The following is a 21,314-nucleotide window of genomic DNA, read 5'->3' on the forward strand; positions in this document are numbered from 1 at the left end:
CTAAATACATCACTATGCTCAGCAAGACTGCACAATTAACAGATTCAGCTCTCCAAATTTCCATTAAAAGCAATTATTATTCATTTATCAAGAGCAAGAAAGCCCCACTTCACAACACGAGTTAAAATGCAATTAGGTGCAGTAGGGCAGAACAAATTTCTCAGCACAGAACGGGTTACAACAGCACACCCAAGCTTCATGAGGCTTGCTAGTCAGGCTCATCATTCTCTTAGGACATAATAATGCCACTAAATATGCTGGATCATTAGCAAAATTACATAGCCAAAGAAGGGCAATATTAATAGAGCTCTGTAACATTTTATAGGAACAGCAACTTGTTAAACATCACTAGGAAATAATTGCATTACAGTCAGATGCATGAACTCATTATGTTTTTAACAATAGAAGCTGGGCAAGCTATTCACTTTGGAGAATTCTTTGCATTATGCTTCCTATCACGGGCTCGGGGTTCATGGATATGGGGAACCAGCCTCTCTCTCCCCCCCCCCCGGATTTCTTTTACAGCAACACAATAGAAATGGATGCAGAATTCTTTGGCAGGCTGGGGTTAACGGCAGCATTGTCTTCCATCTCATGACTGTACACAGATGCTGAATTTACACTTCTGAAATACTTCTCATTTTACAACCAGACATGTGCATAAAAAGGGAATCAGAGAAGATGCCACCCAGTGACACGCAGCGATTCATATTTCTAAAAGAGATGACACCGTTAGGACTGGATATACCTTTCAAAAGCCTTAACACCTCGGACCCACATTTGGATCTCTTTCCCTTGATTTCAAGTTGCATGGCACAGCTGAAATGTGAGTCAGTGCTTAGAGGAGCAGGTGTTGGAACAGAAGATCATAGTGGCTTGTGAAGCTGGTGATCTAAATATAGAACGTCAGGCAAGAATTTAGCTCCATGCAGTCACATGCTGCTTGTAGGCTTCCCATAGACATTGGGTTGGCCGTTGTGAGAACAGGATGCAAGATAGTTGGGCTGTATGCCACCAACTCAGCTCTGGCCAGGGGACTGCAAGGAGACCAGTGAAATAAACCTCCTTGCACCAAAAGGCCAGAGTGGTTCATTCCACATGAGCCCTATAAATTAAGCTTCTGGGTTGGGTGTGAGGAGCTATGAAACTTGCTCCTGTTGTGTAGAAATCACTTTTGTTTGCCTTTATTTCAACTTCAGCAGCTTGAGACCAGGATGTGCAAATAACTGTCTCATTGATCTGGTCTGCATGTACAGTCGTACCTTGGATCCCGAACGCCTTGTGACTCGAACGTTTTGGCTCCCAAATGGTGGAAACCTGGAAGTGAGTGTTCTGGTTTGCGAAGCTCCTGCAGCCAATTGGAAGCCATGCTTTGGTTTCTGAATGTTTTCAGAAGTCGAATGAACTTCCGGTTCCATTTGAGAACCAAGGCACGACTGTAATCCTAAATTAAGGCTTGGGGTTATGTGCTCAAGCCTTGAGCTTTTGTATTCCCTCTGCCCTTCCAACATGACCACAAGCAAGAGCTAGGAAGTTTTCAGTAACCATGGTTCATTATATCATAGACAAACCAGAAACTATGGTTATTCTTAACTATGGCTGGAAAGGTGAGGTATAAATTTACTACACTAAATAAATTACACACAGGCTGACAACTGGGCAAATGTGTGTGCAATTAAAGCTGAAATCCCCCTGTTCAGTTTGATGGGGCACAGAAGTTAGGGCAAGTGAATCAGATCATGCTTTTTTAAGATCATCCTTCAGTGCTGTCTTAATGTTATTCACAAAGTTCTGAGAGGAAAGGAGCATCTTTGCAGACAAGCAACACTTGAAATGCAAAGAGAAGAGTAACTACTGCTATAAAACAGTTTATTGACCTATCAATCCTTATGTTCTTTTCAGGATTGAGAACTGCTTACCCTGGGAGAGAAAGGTGAGTGTTAGCTCTTGTGAGCACTCTGCTATTTTATATTAAATTTCTAAAACAGCCATATTAATATCTATACTCTACCAGAAAACAATTAGATTAATATTTAAACCCTTTGAGAAAACAATCAGATAGGGATCAAGCAGGTTATTTGACAAGAGACCGTTGGGTTCCAATCCTCACTATTGCAACAATTTCTCTAGATTAGGAAAGCATTTCCCAGGAGTGTACCACAGATTGAATAAAATGTGTATTGAAAACGTAATGAAAGAAACATGATTAAAAAGCACAACAACTTGCTGATAATTATTTCATCATGCCAAAAGAAATGAAGCTATTTTAAAGATACAATTAAAGAGATCAGTAATATAAGGCAATCAAACTCAGCTAATGTACGATGCCAGCCTATTCTAGGGCAAACCCACAGAGCAACAATTCCAAATAGCATGGATTAGAACTTTAAAACTTTCCACTTAACTTGCGGAAGGAGATGTGCAAAACAAATATATTGCATAAATGAACATGCAACTTTCAGCACAATCTTTTTTGTGGGGTGGGGGGAGGCAATGCTAAGATAGGAAACCTGAAAGTGTAAGAGGGATAGTAAGGGGGAAGTACCATAGATCTCTGTGTTTTGCATGCAGGAGGTACCCACACCTTCAGAAAAAGAGTATCTCATCTGGGACAGCTATGGGTTGATGGGCAGAATAATCCTAAAGAGGGACCGTGGGGGGAGGGGGGCAAGGAGTCTTCCACTTTATTCAGAGCCCTGCTGGTTTATGGTGGCCAGGACAGAAGATGGGAGCCACCTTTCTACCTAATATGTGTCATGCCAGCTCCAGTCTGACATAGCTGTGTGGAATCCACAAGGCTGCTCCAAAATGCCCCATTCCAGCGCTTTCTGCAGGTTAGACCCAGCTGGAGAACCAAAAGCTTACCACCCACTTTGGCGGAGCTGAGGCCTCGGCAATATAGGACAGCATTGTATGTCAGTTGCAAGGGAACAGAAAGCAGGAAGCTGTGGCTATGGTGATTAAGAGGAGATGGTGACATCACTGAGCATTATGTCAGATAATGAAGCTCACATCAGATCACACCTCTACTTCTATCAATAAAGAAACTGCACCCGAATGAGAGAGGAGGGAGGGGGAGAGAGGGGAAGGAAGGAAGGAAGGACTGGACTCTGTTGCTGTGCTATAATCTAAGACCATGGTGCATGGTGACAGCAGCATGGGCATGGCATGGAGGTGTGTTTAGGGCAGTGTGGCTGGTTCCTCCACACAGGGCACCATATTACTAAGGTCTGCCCCCGAAGGAAGCATAACAAGTGCTATCAAGCTACGGTTCTCTGTTTTGGGTCCCCAGGGGAAAGGAGAGGGTTTTATACATGTGGCGGCATGTTAAGAATTCTGCATATGAATCTGTTCATTTACGATCAGTTCTTCTAAGCAAGATCAAAGCTTGCTTAAAAGATGTTTCAAATTATCATAGTGATGGGAGAGATAAAAAAGGCCACAGAGCCCAGGCTCCTTTCCAAAGGACAGCTGGGATGTTCACAAATCTTACGCACAATGCAGAGGTTATCCATCCCTGCTTTAGAGAGACTCTCCCTACACGGGAAACTTTGCCGTGTTTTCCTGTCACTGGACCCAGCCATTTTTGGATGGCAGGCGGGCTTTGTTCAGTGATATTATGATATTCAATGAGCAGGTCCGAAACAGCTTAGTGAAGGCGGACAGAATTGGTAATGAGGGCTAGGATTTCAGCCTAGGTTTGCCAGATCTGTATATGAGCTAACAATCTGGGAGATTGTGTTTAAATGGGTCTTTCAGCATTTAATGACATAGTTTGCTGAATAGCCGCAAAACCTTCAGACTCTCTTCAGGATTTTAAGATTTATTGCAAAATGCAGCTTTCCTTGCAGTCTTTAATATAAGAGAGATTTTATTATGAGAACAGTTTGCAATGTGTAATTCCAATTCATTTCCACTAGACCTCTTTCTCTTCTCCATCACTGCTCATTTGGGGGGGAAGTTTGATTAATCTTCTCCTGTTGGTATTTATATTCATCTAGAACACAGTTGCCAGAAATGATCAGGTTCATTCTGAAGGTTTCAAATTTGTGGTGTTTGTTGTACCCGCCCTCTTAGCCTTCCACACCAATGATTCACCCCTGTGACGCTTGATCAAAGCACTTGATTGGAAGACCTTGTCTAACAGCAAGTGGACAGTAACATTGGCAAGATCACAGAATCATAGAATTGTAGAGTCGGAAGGGGCCCCAAAGCTCATCTAGTCCAACCCCTGCAATGTAGGAGTCTTTTGCCCAACATGGGGCTTGAACCCTTGACCCTGAAATTAAGAGTCTCATGTTCCACCTACTGAGCTATCCCTGCCATAGAAATTGGAATTGATCTTTCCTTCACTAAACTCCCAACTGGATGACAATGCTGCAGAGGATCTGTCTACTGGTCTAAATTAAGCCCCCCCCCCCATGCATGCCCTACTAATGTACGCATTTTTATACACATTTTCTGGTTGGAGAACTGCGTCACAAAATTCAGCAGTGTCAATTTAGAAGGCTAATCATGTTTTGATTTGCATATTGGTTTGAAAATTGCAGATTAGGTATTTTATTATTAAAATGCAAAGGCAATTTAAATTCTATCCCCAATAGGAGTGGGGGGCAAGGCAAAATGTGCTAATGGTGAACTAGTGCTGCACCAGCCTTGTACACCCTGGGCAATGGGGGAGGGGGCTCTGATTTTAAAAGCTCAGAAGCCTCCGCCCCCCCCCCAGCATTTCTTTAAGGCAGGGTAGCATGTTTAGCCTTCCTTGGTTGAAATGTACAGTTGTACCTCAGGTTAAGAACTGTTCTTGACCTGAAGCACCACTTTAGCTAATGGGGCCTCCTGCTGCCACTGCTGCACGATTTCTGTTCTCATCCTGAAGCAAAGTTCTTAACCCGAGGTAATATTTCTGGGTTAGCGGAGTCTGTAACCTGAAGCATATGTAACCTGAAGCATATGTAACCTGAAGCATATGTAACCCGAGGTACCACTGTACAGGTGAAACTCGAAAAATTAGAATATCGTGGAAGAGTTCATTTATTTCAGTAATTCAACTTAAAAGGTGAAACTAACATATGGGATAGACTCATGACATGCAAAGCGAGATATGTCAAGCCCTTATTTGTTATAATTGTGATGATTATGGCATTAATAGCCACTCCGTTCCAAGTAGCATCCTGCCCCTTTAACTTGCCCATAGATATTCCTTTTGGATTTTGGGTCAGTGCAGGTAAGAAGGGAATAGGAAGGTGTTTGTGAGCACCCTGAGGCATTAACTGGATGGTGAAGTGGGCTTCCCTAGGTCAGCCTCTTAGGACTATAAGGATTAGGGGATAAGGACTGGAATCCCCTGTGGACCATGCCTGCTTCACCCACACAAATATCAGGGGCTTCAAGGTGTTTGTGACAGAGGCAAGCCTCCTTCAACGCATTTGTGGATGTGTGCAAAAAAAATAGGAGGAGGAACAATGGCAACTGCTCACAGACTTGCAGGCAGGATGGGACTTGCTCAGAACGGTCTCTCTCTGTGTGTGCATGTATGGGAGGTGAGCAGAAGCAGTGTTTTTTTCGGGGGGGGGCAGACACAGCGGTACGCATACCCCTAAACCTTTTGTGAATCTAAGTTTGGCCTCACTGAGGGGCAGTATTTCAATATGAGTAGGAAAATGAGAGTGCCCCTAAACATTTTTTTAAAGAAAAAAGCACTGAGCAGACGATTCTGCAATCTCAGTTATACATATACAGGAGATTGGAGTTTAGCCTGTTGCATTTTTTTTGAAAAAAAGCTTGTAGTCCTGGTTCAGCGGAATTCTGTATCTCACGCTCTTATTCCTTAGTTGGGGAATTAGAACTCCTTTATACGCATTAAATTCTGCCGTGCCTTCTTATGGCTACACTTGTACTACTTTATATATTCGCTGAAAATGTGATGCTCTAGGGCATGCGCAGCGTCTCTGTACAGTTAGTGAACCCTTGGGACAATTTACTTACTTACTTAATGCCTTTCATATAAATTTCAAGGTGATTTACAACAGTACTCTAAACTAGAACCCTGTGTCCCTCCAGCTGTTGTTGGATTCCAACTTCCATCAGCCCAACCAGCCTGGCCAACAGTCAAGGATGATGGAAGTTGGAGTCTAGCAACATTTAGAGGGCCACAGGTTCCCCACACCTGAGTTAGAACAGCTAAAAATGAGTGTAAAGCTATAACAATAAACACCCAGGGCACAGACTTCAATTTTCCTCATCCAGCTGGAAAAGCTTATCAAAATGAAAGTACAGGCAGTGACCATTTTGTGCATGTCCAATTGATGCGTGACTGCTGACAAATGGGTCCTTTTTGATGCAGAAGAAGGCAGAATGGGGCAGAACAGAATGGGGTGGGGCAGGTTTATGCACAACACACTAATGAGCATGGGAGGCAGGAAAGGAACCCCTGTGCAAAATGGTCACTGCCTGTATCTTCATTTCCCCCTGTAAACTACCAATAGCGGGCACCTGATGTATCTCAACAAGATGCTATTCCACAAGACAGGGGCAGTCTCACTGAAAGCCCTGCTTTCGATATTTCAGGAACTTCAAGGAAAAGCTCTGCAGCAGAACACAGTGACCCACAGAATATGCAAGGTATAAGGTGGTCTCTGGCAGGGTTAAGTAATATTACTGCAGGGTATTCTTAAGTGAGTGTGGGTGTGAGAAACAGATACCACTGCAGTATGCACTGTGAAGTTTCATGGATCTCCAGTTGTGAAAAGCGTATTTTCCATTTAGTCAGCTGCACAAAATTCTCCTAAGGAAGAAAACTCATTATTTAATTAGCATATGCAGGCACGATTCATAGGCTTCTCTAAAATGAATATACAAACTATCCAGTTCAGACTCAAATATCCCATATTAACATCATTCTGACCACCAGCACTTAAATAACAAAGCATTTTTAGATGTCAGCAACCACTGGCAGATATAATTAGCCAAATCAAATTCATTTCATTGTGCAAACATCATAGAATTTACGATCCAGTAATGCATGATGAGCCCTTTGGTGTCTTAAATGGCTGTGAGTCCTTTCACTCACCCTTAATAAATAATCTTTTATCTCTCTTTGCAGGCCTATCATGACTGATCAAAGTGAGATGCTGTCTGGGCTAGATTTGCCTTTGCATGGGAGAGCTTATTCCACCCACAGCCTTCAGAATAAGCCTTGTAGAATCATTCCTTTAATGGGCAGCTCTCTGGAATCAAAACCTTTCTTCATTGCATTATATTTTTTCATATATGGTATGTTTGACAAGAAGGGACGCGGGTGGCGCTGTGGGTTAAATGACAGAGCCTAGGACTTGCCGGTCAGAAGGTCAGCGGTTCAAATCCCCGCGACGGGGTGAGCTCCCATTGCTCGGTCCCAGTTCCTGCCAACCTAGCATTTCAAAAGCACGTCAAAGTGCAAATAGGTACCACTCTGGCGGGAAGTAAACGGTGTTTCTGTGCGCTGCTCTGGTTCACCAGAAGCAGCTTAGTCATGCTGGCCACATGACCCGGAAGCTGTACGCCGGCTCCCTCGGCCAATAAAGCGAGATGAGCACCGCAACCCCAGAGTCGGCCACTACTGGGCCTAATGGTCAGAGGTCCATTTACATTCCCTATGTTTGACAACTAAGCATATAAAATAAGGTGTCTGAAATACTAAGCCTAGACTGAGAACCTGCTGCCTTCCAGGTCTTGGGCAAATCCACACTGTACATTTGAAGCACATTCAACACATATAACCTTTTCAAATCCCATGGAATCATCCTCTTTGCACAGGGTAACTTCAGATATGGCCACAGAATCCATTTTTAAAGTCATTGTTTGGTGGCATCCCTAGCTAGAATACTCATTTCAATGCCCCTCCCCCCCATGATACACTTCACAGGAAACAGACACTGCTGAAAAAGAAATTGGCGTCCTTTAAACTGTTTATGTCTAAGAGAACTTTACAAAGTACTTAGTTAAATTGTGAATGTACCGTTTCCAGAACCAGAGAGTTTGGGAGTCAGCTGAAACTCCTCACAAGTCTGATTTCCCCAAAGTAAATGATTAATAATTCTTGAAAGCTGGGCTTTAAAATATATTGTCTTTGGTAGGCAGAAAATGAGCAACGGAAAGAACTGGAAATGTTGAAAATGTTGACCTATAAACTATAGATATAGAGCGGTTATGAATCTTGTATACATTTATTTCAATTTGTACTTTAGCCCCTGGGTCTAATTGTGGATTTGGCCTTCAAAACTGAATTATCTTAAAGTGATAACTTATAAAACATGCTGGGAAGAAAACAGAATATGGCAAAGATAAACAATGAGGACTCAAAGTCTAATGTTATACCTTGAACTACTTCCCCCTTCCTAATTATTTAAATTGAAAAGAATTGACATTGCTTTTGCCTCTTTAATACCAATGTGTTATTGCCTGCATCCCATTGCTAATTCAGTAACCTTCATTGCAATATTGATGCTTCCAATTACACGCAATTTATTTTGTTAACACATTAAATGAAGCGTCTGAAATAAGCACCTAAATTAGATTCAGTAGGACAGTTGTTACAATTTCATTAAATTCCAGTATACTTTGCTGCAGAGCATTTACTTTGTATTTTTAACTATTGTGTGCGAAATGGTTAGCCAAAGAAATGAAGGTGCCATTTGATTAAAAGCACTAAAAATTTAAAAGGATGTGCCTGGATTTAATTGCACCAAAGAAAATAGCTGTTAGATATTAATTAGCATATCTACTAAATGCCATTGCTCGTTTCAACTATCATTCTTTATTTGGGGAGACTTGCTTTGGGCAAGAAAAAAAGTAAAATCTGATGTAGCTGTTTAAATTGGACATCTATTGCAATGGCAATAGAAACCTTGTGCTGACCCCACTTGCAGGGGACGGACAGACAATGCTTTTTAGACTGCAAGCATTTCTCCATCAGGCACTGCCTCACACAGTGTGTTCAGTACCCACCATGGACATGACCAAAAAGTTGGGGTGTGATGCCGCAACCACAAACCTAATTCCAGGTAGGTGTCCTCAACCTTGCTCCTCAGCCCCAGTCCATTCCTTGTTCATAATCCTGACCAGTGCTGATGTGCTCTCCTGGTATGCCCCATGGAGGACCTTATGGTCTACAAATAACAACACCCTGAAGATTCTGGGTCCCAGGGAGATTAGACTGGCCTCGACCAGAGCCAGGGCCTTTTTGGCTGTGGCCCTGGCCTGGTGGAACACTCTCTCACAAGAGACCAGGGCCCTGCAAGATTTGGCATCCTTCCGCAGGGCCTGCAAGATGGAGTTGTTCCACCAGGCCTTTGGTCGGGGTTCAGTCTGACTCATTTTTTCTTTGTATAAGAACAAGCACAAAGGAGGTTTCCCAGCCCGCTCACAGGTCCTTACAATATCAGTGGAAACAGTTGGTCCTGGCGAGTATTAACAGTTTTCAATTTTAACCTGAGGATAGTCATTTGTTCAGTTTTAATTTTAATTTATTTGAATTAATTTTGGGATGCATTTTAATGGATTGATTGTTTTATACATTTTGTATTATTTATATGATGTTAGCTGCTCTGAGCCCGGCTCCACCCGGGGAGGGTGGGGTACAAATAAAAAAATTATTTTTATTATTTTTATTTCAGTATTCATGTTTAAGGTTCCAGGTTCAGTCTAATGTGAAGGTTGCGGAGCAGGGAAACTCCTTCACCAAATTCCCTGGAGATCATGGCTTGTTGGAAGACTAGAACCATCCCAACCTATCTGCACAGGCCCAACTTACTTTATGTCTGTTAATATTGTGGGGAGCGACGAGAAGTCAGGAACTGGTCAGTTCTTTCTTGGTATGTTCTCCCCCTTGCCATCCCATTGAGGCAGCAATGTTTGTTTATTTTTATTTTAAAAAGGTAATCACAGTAGGTGTGGAGAGAGATCAAATCCATAGTTGTCAACCTTCCCTTTTTTTGCGGGAAATCCCCTTATTTCAGCACCATTTCCCGCTCTTTCCCGCTGATATTCCGGATTGTTAGATACCCTGTAGACTGTCCCCGGGACAGGTGAGGCTGCTGATCCTTTATTTTCGAGGCTGCTGATCCCTTATTTTCAAATCTGAAAGTTGACAGAGTCACAATAGTTCAGGAACGAGTTCTTTTCCCCTGCACAAGCGTCATAATTTAAAGCCCTCCCCCAGCTGTCATTTGCCAGGGTGGGGGAGCATACATGAACTTGTACAGTCCATGATAAGATATACACATGGAGCCGTTTGACTGTGGAATGGTCTCCTTTAGGAGCTTGTGAGCTCTCCTTCCTTGGAGGTTTTAAATCCAAGGTTGGACATGGATGCTTTAGCTGAGATTCCTGTATTGCAGGGACTTGGATCAGAGGATCCTTTGGGTCCCTTCCAACTCTACAATTTTATGATTCTATGAGTAGCAAATAGACAACTTACACCAAAGGCAAGCAAATCTGCAGGCATGTAGATGTGGTTTGTATTCAGTGAAAACACCATGAAAGGGGCTGCCTTTTCAAACTGGCTGCGGCAAGCCACTCGCTTGCGTCTGCTTTCCCAAGCCATGAAGCCTTTCTGGGCAGGCTCCTGAAAGTGTAAGCCATCCTTCACAACCTCTGAAGTGCAAGTTTTGTACGCGGCACAAAGGAGATTACACATCACAGAACATACTCCTTGAGATGAGTGCTTAGGTGCCAAGTCTCATTGAGGCATCAATTTCCTGGAGAAGTAATAACCCCTCAAAATTCCAATTTGGTAATGGACAGCTTCATTAGGAACACGGAACGACAACAGCATGAACAGCCCCGCAATAGGCTGCTTGGCAACTGCCAAAATGTTTGTGCAGTTCATTAAATGGAACCCTTTTTGCATTGCTAATCCTAATGAGATGCAGCTCTCATTACCATTCAAGCACTGTGTACTGGAAACTTGGAGCTGCTCTCCCTTCCAAACTGATAATCTTATTCCACTTGCAATAAATCCATAGTGAAGACCGAGTTTTGTAGAAGAAGACCCAGTTGGCTCCAGTACCAACCTACAGTGGTATCTAAGCAAGTGAAAGCAAGCTCTCTTGCTCTCCCAGCCCTAAGAAAAATGCATAAGAAAAGTTGATTCTGCAATCCAACTAATGAAGAAAACATCATGATACGAAAAGCTGGAGGAATTCTCCCATCTCTTGGTGACTGTGCATAAACTTTCCTATTTTGCATAGCTCTTCCACAGGCAAAAGGAAGAAGCTAAATGTTTTGAGCTTGCAACTGAAATGATTAATTTAAAGGGCTTCCAAGTTCCAGTGCATAAAGTGAGCAGAGACTTTTGAAATGCTTTCTTTTCCAAAATGGGTTTGACATTTTGTATAATACAAGAGAACTGGAAACTTGCAAAAAAATAATTAAATCACAAATTGCTTTGCTCTTCACCACTGCTTCCCCCGTGACAATAACCTATTGAGTTCACCTTCGTGGTGTTGACAGAATCAGTAACTTACAGAGAACAGAGACAACAGCCTGCTCTTAATGCCTAGTTTATAGATAAAGCAGGCACTGCTATGTCTGCTGCTTCTACTGGCCCAAGCGAGTCAATATTCTATGGTTAGCTCTGAGTCTCACACAAGAGCACTAAAACACAGTTAAAAGAAGAATGCATTCTAGAATAGCAGAATCCTGTTCAATCTGCCACTTATTATGTAAGATAGCTTCATGCTGTCTTGTGGATCCACCAGAGGACTTACTGCAATCCTGATGGAACTGCATGAGGGTCTAGTTATTGAAAACAGTCCTACCGTTTTGGGATCAAGGGTCAGCATGAACTCAACTGTCCTCCAACATCAATCTGCAGAGCTTGTGTCACCCCAGCCTTATGAACCATTTGCAAGGTGTTTCAACATCCACTCTGGGACCTTAGGGTGAGGGGCAGGTAAGAATTCAAAGTAATAATAATAATAACAACAACAACAACAACAACAACAACAACTAATGGCAACAACAAAGCTCTAGCATAAGGCAAAGCTATCCTATGCTGCATCCATACCCCATCTTAATCAGAATTGCTTAATCAGAATTGTTTCAATGGTGTAAGATCATCATAGTGGAATTACATATGTTTATGTGCTGGGTTTTTTTGGTTTTTTAAAAAAGTATCAGCGGCCATTTGAGTTGCCATGCAATGTGATGCAAGTTGCGATGTGATAAAAGTGGCAAGATGCAGTCACTTGACCCATCTGGTGGCTCTGGAGGTGAAGATCTGTGGGATAAAAGGTTGGTTCAAAACCCAGCTAAGTGTGCTAATTCTGATAATAGCTTTGAATGCGTCTGGTAGAAAATGGAGAAGCTGGCAAGAATTATTTACATGTATGAATTTTTGATTTGACTGTAAAAGGGGTGTAACAATTTCTGCATTTATGCGAGCAAGAACGCTAACACTATCCCTTGGGCTTGTAATAGGGAGGGGTGGTAGAGAGGATATAAGTAGATAAAAGCCTGCAATCATAAAAGCCTGTAAAAGCCTATTTTTAAAAGCCTGTAGCCATGAGTCTTATGAAAAAATCATGAGCATTTGGACTTTCATTCTTTAAAATGTTCCTAGCCCTCAGGTTTGCACAGATAAGTTCAATGGTGTGACTGTACTAAGCTAATATGCATAATTTATTCCCATTTCAGAATGCATGTTTTCCAGGTAGGTGGGAAGGAGAGCCCAAGAAATCCAAGGTCCACTGGTTATAGAGGACCAAATTTCTGCAGGGTTGTTTGGAGGATAAAGGGCGGGAGCAGGAAGGGGAAAACACGGAGCACTGGGAGAAGGGGCAGGATAAAAGTGTAAATTAATTCAGAGAGAAAGTGATTTCTGATATGCTAGGAGAGCTTTTAAAAAAATGAAGAAGGGATGTAGCTCGGCGGTGGGGCAGCCGTTTTGGACGCAGAAGGTTCAGTTCCAGAATTGCCAGGTAGGTCTGGAAGAGATGTCTGCCTGGAGATCTGCGGCCAGTCAGTGCATGCAATATTGACCTTAGAAGGACCAGTGCTCTGATTCAGTACAAGGCAGCTTCCTTCTTCCTAACTGCCCCACTTGTAGTCACTACATGAATTTAACTGAAACAGGCACTCTGGTCTTTATACATGCATTGAGAAGGCTTTGAAACCCTGTTGGATGCCCCAACCACTTAGCCACTGTAGGTCTGCATAGCCAGCCACAGGCTTTGTTATTTTTCAAAGTCTCTAATTCTGGCTGGAGGCATTTCTTGCATTTTCTCCTTCTGCAGCAGCAGATGGAAGCTTTGCGAATGTGCTGAGGGTGGGCTCTTCTGTCTGTTGCTCACTCTGGTGGTGGGCTCATGGGGTGCGGCAGCTAACTCACCATCTATCTGGCAAGCCCCCCTTTACAGTTTATTATTTTGATTATCTGAGTTGTAGGCAATCCTGGATCCTGTGACAGAAGCTTTGTAGATAGAGTCCATGCTGTTTTAAGGTGCGTGTGCATGTGAGTGAAGATTGCTAAGTTTTGTCTTTTTGAATTGCGATCAGCTTTCAGGTAAGCATCTTGTACGTTTTATATTTTATTTTTTTGCATGAAAACTACTGTGGGCCAGACTTAGGCATGCAGGTAAAGTGCACCTGTGAATGAAAAGCAGCTCAGGGGAAGCTACAGCAGACACAGGATCATAGCAAAGGGGAGTGTGTGGTACGGAAGCTGTACTATCCGGGACAGGTTGGGGTTGTGCAGAGTTGTTAAGGCAGCAGAGAGCATTGTTGGCTGCCCACTCTCCACCTTAGAGCAGATTTATGCCACAAGGTGCCATAGGAAGGCACTGGACATAGTAAAAGATCCATCGCATCCTGGTCACTGTCTCTTCGAGCTCCTGCCGTCGGGACGGAGATACAGGACGGTGAAGACAAGAACGAGCCGTCTTAAGAACAGCTTCTTCCCCAGAGCGATCTCGGCCCTGAATGGGAAGCCTGGACTTTGAAAGTCATCTAATCTTCCTTGCTGTATTATACTGTATTGTTTTAATTAGTGTTTTTATAGTTGATTGATTTTGTGTGGAGTGCCCTACCTGGGTGGATGGAGCAGCCAAGTAATTTCGTTGTCCCCGAGAGGGGGCAATGACAATAAAGATATTATTATTATTATTATTATTATTATTATTATTATTATTATTATTATTATTATTATTATTATTATTATTATTATTTAACTCTTCCTGTACCTGTCAACAAGCATCTCCACTCTGATGCTGTTATTTGCATTTCAAGTGATGTTCCCATTCATGGTTTAGAACAGGGAAGGAGAATTGGTGGCCCTCTAGATGTTATTGGACCACAACTCCTATCATCCCTGATCACTGGCCATGCTGGCTGGGGCTGATGGGAGACACTGAGGGGGGATTGTTTTTGTTTGTTACTGTGTTGTACATTTTTGTGTTTTTATATTGTAAACTTTCCTGTGATCCTCTGATGAATGCTGGAATAGAAATTGGGGGGGGGGGCTCAAGCAAAAATTGGGGGGCCTCAAGCAAAAGATTAAAAATTAAAATAGAATCTATCAATATCCAGATGACTACAAGTTCCCTCATCCGTTGTTTAGCAGTTGCTCAAACTTCACCCTAGCTTCTATTTACATAATAGGAAAATGCACACTAACTGTGTCCATTGAATTAGCACCTAATATGGCTCAAACAAATTTGGCCAATTGTGCAAAGTGTAAAGAGCAATATTTTTTTAAGGGTATGGCAGGCTGTTTCCTCAGGCTAGAGCTGCCAAGTTTAGCTCACAGAATTTGTCTTCATAACCATTTTTATAGCAAGTCAAGTTGCAGCAAGAAAAATACCAATTTTGAGCCTGGGATCCTATAGCTAATCCCACTTGTTTTTCCTCAGTGGAAGCAACATATGTGCAGTATACACAGGCGTCTCTGATACTTGGAAGCCATAGCCTCAAGAGCAATAGTAATCTATACCAGTTGCTCAGATATTCTTCTGAATGTCATCCAGACTCACCTTCTGGAAGGAAATTGATCTGGAAAAACCTCACAAGATCTGTAGTCCTTCATCATGCCGCTTTAGTACAGAAATGTGATCTGTGGGGAGCCATACACAACTTCCCTACTTTCTGTGTTTTCCAGCATGGTTCAAAGTTTTGATGGATGTCCATTTGATGCACTTTCAATTAGGAGCTTCTGTGGAGAAATGGAAAGCTGCTCAGATTAAAAGCAGCTGTCTTACGCTGAGTAAGACCACCGGTCCATCTGGCTCAGTATAGTCTATGTCAGCCTCTTCCAACTTGGTGTCTTCCAATATATTTTGGACTACAACTTCCATCAGTCCTATCCAGCTTTGCTAATGGTCAGGGAAGATGGCAGCTGTAGTCCCAGACATCTGCAGGACACCAAATTGGAGAAGGCTGGTCTGCAGTAGTGCTGTGCTGAAAGCTCATCCAATTTCTCAAAAGCTTTCTTTTCACGTGGAAGAAGACTTGTGTTTTTCTGCTTCATTCTTAGGAATGTCTCCTTAATTTTGGTGAGTGTCATCCATTTGCGTTCAAGATTTTCCCTGGCCTGCCTCTGCCTGAGACATCTGTAAGAAGAAATCCTCCTTCAGAACAAACTCTGGTACACAGTGATTTCTCCCAGCATATTTTACGGTGGGGGCACGACGATTTGTGCTCTCAGTCAGTCCAAAACAACAACGCAACATTTTAAAACACTGCTGTACAAACTACTGTAGCTTTGGGGAGTCACTGTGCTTCAAAAGCACTGCTTGCTCTTGTTCATTACTCATCTACTACATAATAACTAAAAATAGAATGGGTTTGCACGAGTAAAAATTTACCGACCGCTCCTGTTCCTGCTGTCCAGGGCAGAAAAATCCTGGCGGCTGTGCTGCAAAAAAACAATTCACTGAAGCAGACGGTTCCATCTCAGTGGAACTCAGCCGATTATAGGCTTGAATAACCCATGTAATAACAGCAAGTTGTATGGCAAGTCCAGAAGAGGCCAGGCAGATATCACCTTGACCTCTGCTAACTGGAATCCAATAGGCAATTATTCATCCTTCTCCGAACATCTGAAGCAATCACTTGGAGTGGGGTGGACAAATGCTGAGGTAGCATCTTGGAGCAGCAGTTGACCAGAGAGGCAAGACAGTATGTAGCTAGACAGTGGGAGGAGAAGAGGCTCCTAATTGAAACCAGGGGACACAGTTGAAATGCCAGCACAAAAGAAATGTCGCTCCTACAGTACCCGACTCAAATTGCAGAGGCAGTGAACAGAAATGAGTGACAAAAATATTTTTTATCTGAGAAGTGGTGGATAGGAAGACAAAACATCAAGTCTTAAAGAGAATTCATTAGTGGCTAATTGTGAATTCATTGCCTGGGGACCACAAGGAAGCAGTTTCAACGTTATGCTGTTACTATTTTGCAATTGCAGACTTTCCCCTTGAATATGTGGTATGCAGATTCCAAAAAAGAACAAAATCCATTTAAAACACTAGGAGGAAGCATAAAATATTTGTTGTATTTCTGATAGGGAATCCCTTCTAAGGACCAAAAGCATGCCATGCCTAACAGAGACAGTATGACTTGGCGTAATTACATATGGCCTCCAGCAAGATGCCAACAGCGTTCATAGGTGCTCCCCGCCATTATCAAAGCTGTTCAACTAAAATCACCTATTGCTGAGTCCTGTTAAATGTCATCTATTTTCTAATGCTCGATTTTTAATATTATATGTTTATAAATTACAGATGTGTTATAATCGGGCAGCTATAGGAGGAAATTCTTGTGTAGGCTTTATTAATTATCATTTTATTGTTTTGTCCTTGACAGCAGCTGTAATTAATTTGTAAATAGTGCCTATTTGTGTTTATAACTATGAATATTTTTAAGGGAAGGATTCTAGCAATGTGGGATATATTCAGTGGACCTTCAGTCTGAGGCTGTCCAAAATGTTGCCTCCAAAGTTCTGAAAAATTTTGGTGGCTTTTTTGAGGGTAGGGTTGCTTGTTTGTTAAATCAGAGCAACATAGGATTTTAAAAAACTTAAATAAAGCATTTATCTTAATCTTTAAAATACTCTGCTGATCTGCTTTAACAAAAAAAAAATCCTGCTGTCCAGTGGCGTAGCGTGGGGGTGCAGGGGGGGCCGGCCGCACCGGGTGCAACATCTGGGGGTTAGGGTTAGGGGGCGCAAATCCACGGGTTAGGGGGCGCAAATTACTTGCCTTGCCCCGGGTGCTGACAACCCACGCTACGCCACTGCTGCTGTCTCCTGTGCTCCGCATGTAACATTTTGGACATTCTCACTTCTTGCAAAAGCCATGGACCTCCCCCAGCAATTGGGAGCCTCTGGTCCTATTGGCTTACTTCTGCCCAACAGGCCCCTAATTGGGCATGTGTGGCTGTTTCCCCCAAGCTACACCCACCTGCTTCACCCTGATGTTATGGCCTACCTGGAGTTTCAGTCTGCCAGGCTGAAAAGGTCCCCCACCCCTAATCTAGAGAAACATGGAAATAGAGGGAAAGGTAGACCTATATGGTACATAAAAGTACAGAAACAATTCAGTGACAAGACTTTGTGGGGACCCTAATTTGACTTGGGCAAAGATTAATGGCATCATCCTTTGCCTTGTGGACAGGGAAGACCCCTGAATCACCCCAATTCATCTCATTCATCCCTCATACAGATCCACTTGTAGAATTTACTAGCATTCCCCCCCATAGCCACTCAAAGAATTATTTACCAAACCATCAGTATCTTCATTTTCAACATTTCTTTCTTCTGTTGTTCCTAATGCACAAGGACACCGAATGCAAATTTGGTCGCCAAAAGATTTCTTCTAGCACTCAACTTTAAGACGTGGGCATTTCTCAACAACAGGTGAAATATGACATTCCATAAACAAGCATGCCCTTGCTGTGAAAGAAGTTTCAACAGATAATACGCCTTGAAAAAAGATTTCAAATGCTGCGTAGAATTTAATATCGACAAAGCAACTACTTTAGTAAGGCAGCCCGTGTTCACAACTCAATCAGGTTTCGCAGAGTTCAGAGGCAAGCTTCCCAATGATTTCTATGGGAGCCAGGTCAGGCATTTTCCTTAAGAATTTGAGGGCACAGTAACACTACAGAGGGATGTTAGCAGTGTAGGGCAAGTGGAGCTCTGCCCCACCAACTTCAATCTGCTCTAAGCCTGTTCCCACCTGCCTGCCTTCTTGCATACATCCAGTCCAGAGGATGACACCCCTTGGTAGCTTCCATTTCCTCCATCTCTGTGTTTCTCCTTTAAAAACCAGGAGGGAGCAAAATTGGGGCAAAATTAGAATTAGCTGGTTCTGCAATCGTTGACTCTGTCACCACCTACTGTGGGACTCCCTGGCTTCCTCCCCATCAGTTTGAATGGGCACTAGTCATCACTGCATGCTAGCAATGAGGAACAGAAGTTGCAAGGATTATTCCTCTGCTCTTCCTCCTTAGTAGTATTGCTAAATTATAAAGAGGTGCTGACAGACAGTATTGAACAATAATTAGACTGGTGTTTCATTCTTCAGTCATTGCATTTAAAAACTTGGAAATGTTTATCCAAGGCACACAGAGGGCTAGTGGGAAATAAGTTTCCTTATTACTGCAGAAAACGGGGGGAGTAATAAGAAACCACCCGCAGGAGGAAAATGACTCCATGTGTGATTAGCTCATAAATAATTATGGATTTGTTTTATTCATTACTAATCTTTAATTTAGTTTATGAAATTTATTTGTCACTTCGCGCAACTGAAATGAGTCCCAAAGGAGGTTTAGGTTATATCCACACCATATGTCTAAAGCACTCTTATAGCACTTTAACAGACATGGGTTGTCCCAAAAGATTCATGGGAACTGTAGTTTGTTGAGGGTGGTGGGAATTATAGTTCTGTGGGAGATCTCCTGACAAGTCTCAGCACACTTAAAAAACTGTTGAAGTGGAGACTGTGGAATGCACAAAAATGTATACGTTTCCTACAAAAGTACGATGTGGCTGTAGCTTTTCAAGAAAAGTAAAATAACAAATTAATAAGATACCCAGAAAAGCAATACAAACACAGTAAAAAAATAAATCTGCACACAAAATAATAAAAAACAAGACTATCCACCCCACCTAACACAGGAATGATGACTAGAAACAGCTGCTGTAATTTGGACCATTAATACAGTTCAAATGCCAGAGAAAATAAAAATGTTTTTGCCTGGCGCCAGAAAGATAACAGAGTCAACGCCAGGTGAACTTCCCAGGGGACAGCATTCCATAATGGGGGACTGCACTGCCACAGAGAGGGCCCTTTCCCTCCCTGCCACCCTCAAAACATCTCTTGGAGGTGACACAAGAGAGAAGAGCCTCAAGGAAGGGCTTCGTTTTTGTTGCTTATAACAACAAAATTCTCTGTATTTTGTTGCTTTGTTTTGCTTTAAAGAAAAGAGCAAATAGGAGCAGATCTAAAACCAGGCCACTATTTCAGGCCATCGGCTCGTTGTCTGATCTTATGGCAAGACTTCAGGAAAGGACCAACTCGAGGTCCTGTCAAAAAGCCAGATGTTACATCTGGGAAGAGTTTGCTTACACCTTGCCATCTGGAACTTTTTAGTGCTCTTGATTGTTTGTTAGTTTGGGGCTTAAAAGGGGGGGGGAGCTCGCTCTAGTAATGATGTTTCACCAATCATGATTATGTATTCTGAATTGCACAAGGGCAGTTGTTGTAAGTACAAGAGTAAAATACAAAACAAAACCATTGATGTTGCCAATGTTGTTCCGGCTCACGTGTGGTAATCAGTGAATGAACAAATAGTTTCCATCTACAGTATGTGTGGAATGCATTTATTCTCTCGTCGTGGTATTTCAATATTCTCAACATTATCAAAAGACGCACACCTGACCGTCATGCATTTGCTGCTCTTCTGAACTGTACATATAGTTGATGACCAAATGGTTGTTCAGTGCTACACCAAGGTTAGCAGGCTAATAGCTTATAATTCTTAGGTTGCAGTAATAATAAAAATAACCCTTATGACAGGCTGAAGAAGGATTGGACTGAGTGCAGGTGCCCCTCTGCTAGCTTCTGTTGGAAGCACCAACACAAACCTCACCCTTCTGTCCACCAGACATGTGTCTTCCTGCTGGCAGAGCCCAGTGGAAGGCTCTGAAATGGGGTTTTCCAAAAGGAGGGGGTGTAAGGCTGAGGATCCTCTGGAGCCGAGCTGCTTTCACAGCCAGTGGCACCCAATATCAGATAGTCAAACATAGTCAGAATAAAAACATTAAATCACCGTACAAACAAAATGCAAACAGAAACGTCTGCCTGGTGCCAAAACAATGACAAACTTGCTGCTAGGAAGGCCTCTTTGGAGAGGGCGTTCAATAGATGGGGAGCTACCACAGAAAAGACCAATCTCTCGCCACCAGCCTCCAGACATCTCTTGGATCTCAGGTTCCATGCAAGTTCCTATGGGGAAAGAGGATCCTTTTAGGTGTAGGGGTCCTGGGTTGCGTAAGGATCCAAGGGCTGCCATGCCTCCCCTGCCTGGGTTTCTCCACCATGTTTCTCTGTAGCTATGTGCCTGACTGTAGACAGAAGTATGCTCTTCAGCTTAGCATTACAGCATCTATCCAGACTGGCCATCAAGATCCACCAATATTATTGCACAGGAATGACATCCCTACCTGCCTTCTGGCCCCTCCCCTCTAGGCACTTGGTTTGGTCAGCTAGACCTCCTTTCAGTCAATGTCTTCTACTGTACACATAACCCAAGGGTTCCAAGTGTCCTGGAGTCCCAATAAACAGGCTGATGGAACGTTCCAGCCATTTGGAACAGCTTCACTAACAATTGTTGTTTAGTTGTTTAGTCGTGTCCGACTCTTCGTGACCCCATGGACCAGAGCACACCAGGCACTCCTGTCTTCCACTGCCTCCCGCAGTTTGGTCAAACTCATGCTGGTAGCTTCGAGAACACTATCCAACCATCTCGTCCTCTGTCGTCCCTTTCTCCTTGTGCCCTCAATCTTTCCCAACATCAGGGTCTTTTCCAGGGAGTTTTCTCTTCTCATGAAGTGGCCAAAGTATTGGAGCCTCAGCTTCAGGATCTGTCCTTCCAGTGAGCACTCAGGGCTGATTTCCTTAAGAATAGATAGGTTTGATCTTCTTGCAGACCTTGGAACTCTCAAGAGTCTCTTCCAGCACCATAATTCAAAAGCATCAATTCTTCGGCGATCAGCCTTCTTTATGGTCCAGCTCTCACTTCCATACATCACTACTGGGAAAACCATAGCTTTAATA

The 21,314-nt window shown here is 42.9% G+C and overlaps 1 long non-coding RNA gene across 2 annotated transcripts; it reads left to right on the forward strand.

Annotated features, from left to right (window-relative positions):
• The first annotated feature begins 699 nt into the window (after positions 1 to 699).
• On the forward strand, positions 700 to 17,119 carry LOC308585461. Of its 2 annotated transcripts, XR_014007411.1 has the most exons (5): positions 700 to 826; positions 1,903 to 1,933; positions 7,106 to 7,275; positions 9,657 to 9,839; positions 15,512 to 17,119. It is a non-coding gene; the product is annotated as an uncharacterized lncRNA (long non-coding RNA). The 2 variants fall into 2 exon arrangements; XR_014007412.1 differs by lacking the exon at positions 15,512 to 17,119 and having other exon boundaries at positions 9,657 to 11,929.
• Positions 17,120 to 21,314: the final 4,195 nt, after the last annotated feature.

The sequence above is a fragment of the Podarcis bocagei genome (genome assembly GCF_964188305.1).
Source record: "Podarcis bocagei genome assembly, chromosome: 4".
Lineage (NCBI taxonomy): Eukaryota > Metazoa > Chordata > Lepidosauria > Squamata > Lacertidae > Podarcis > Podarcis bocagei.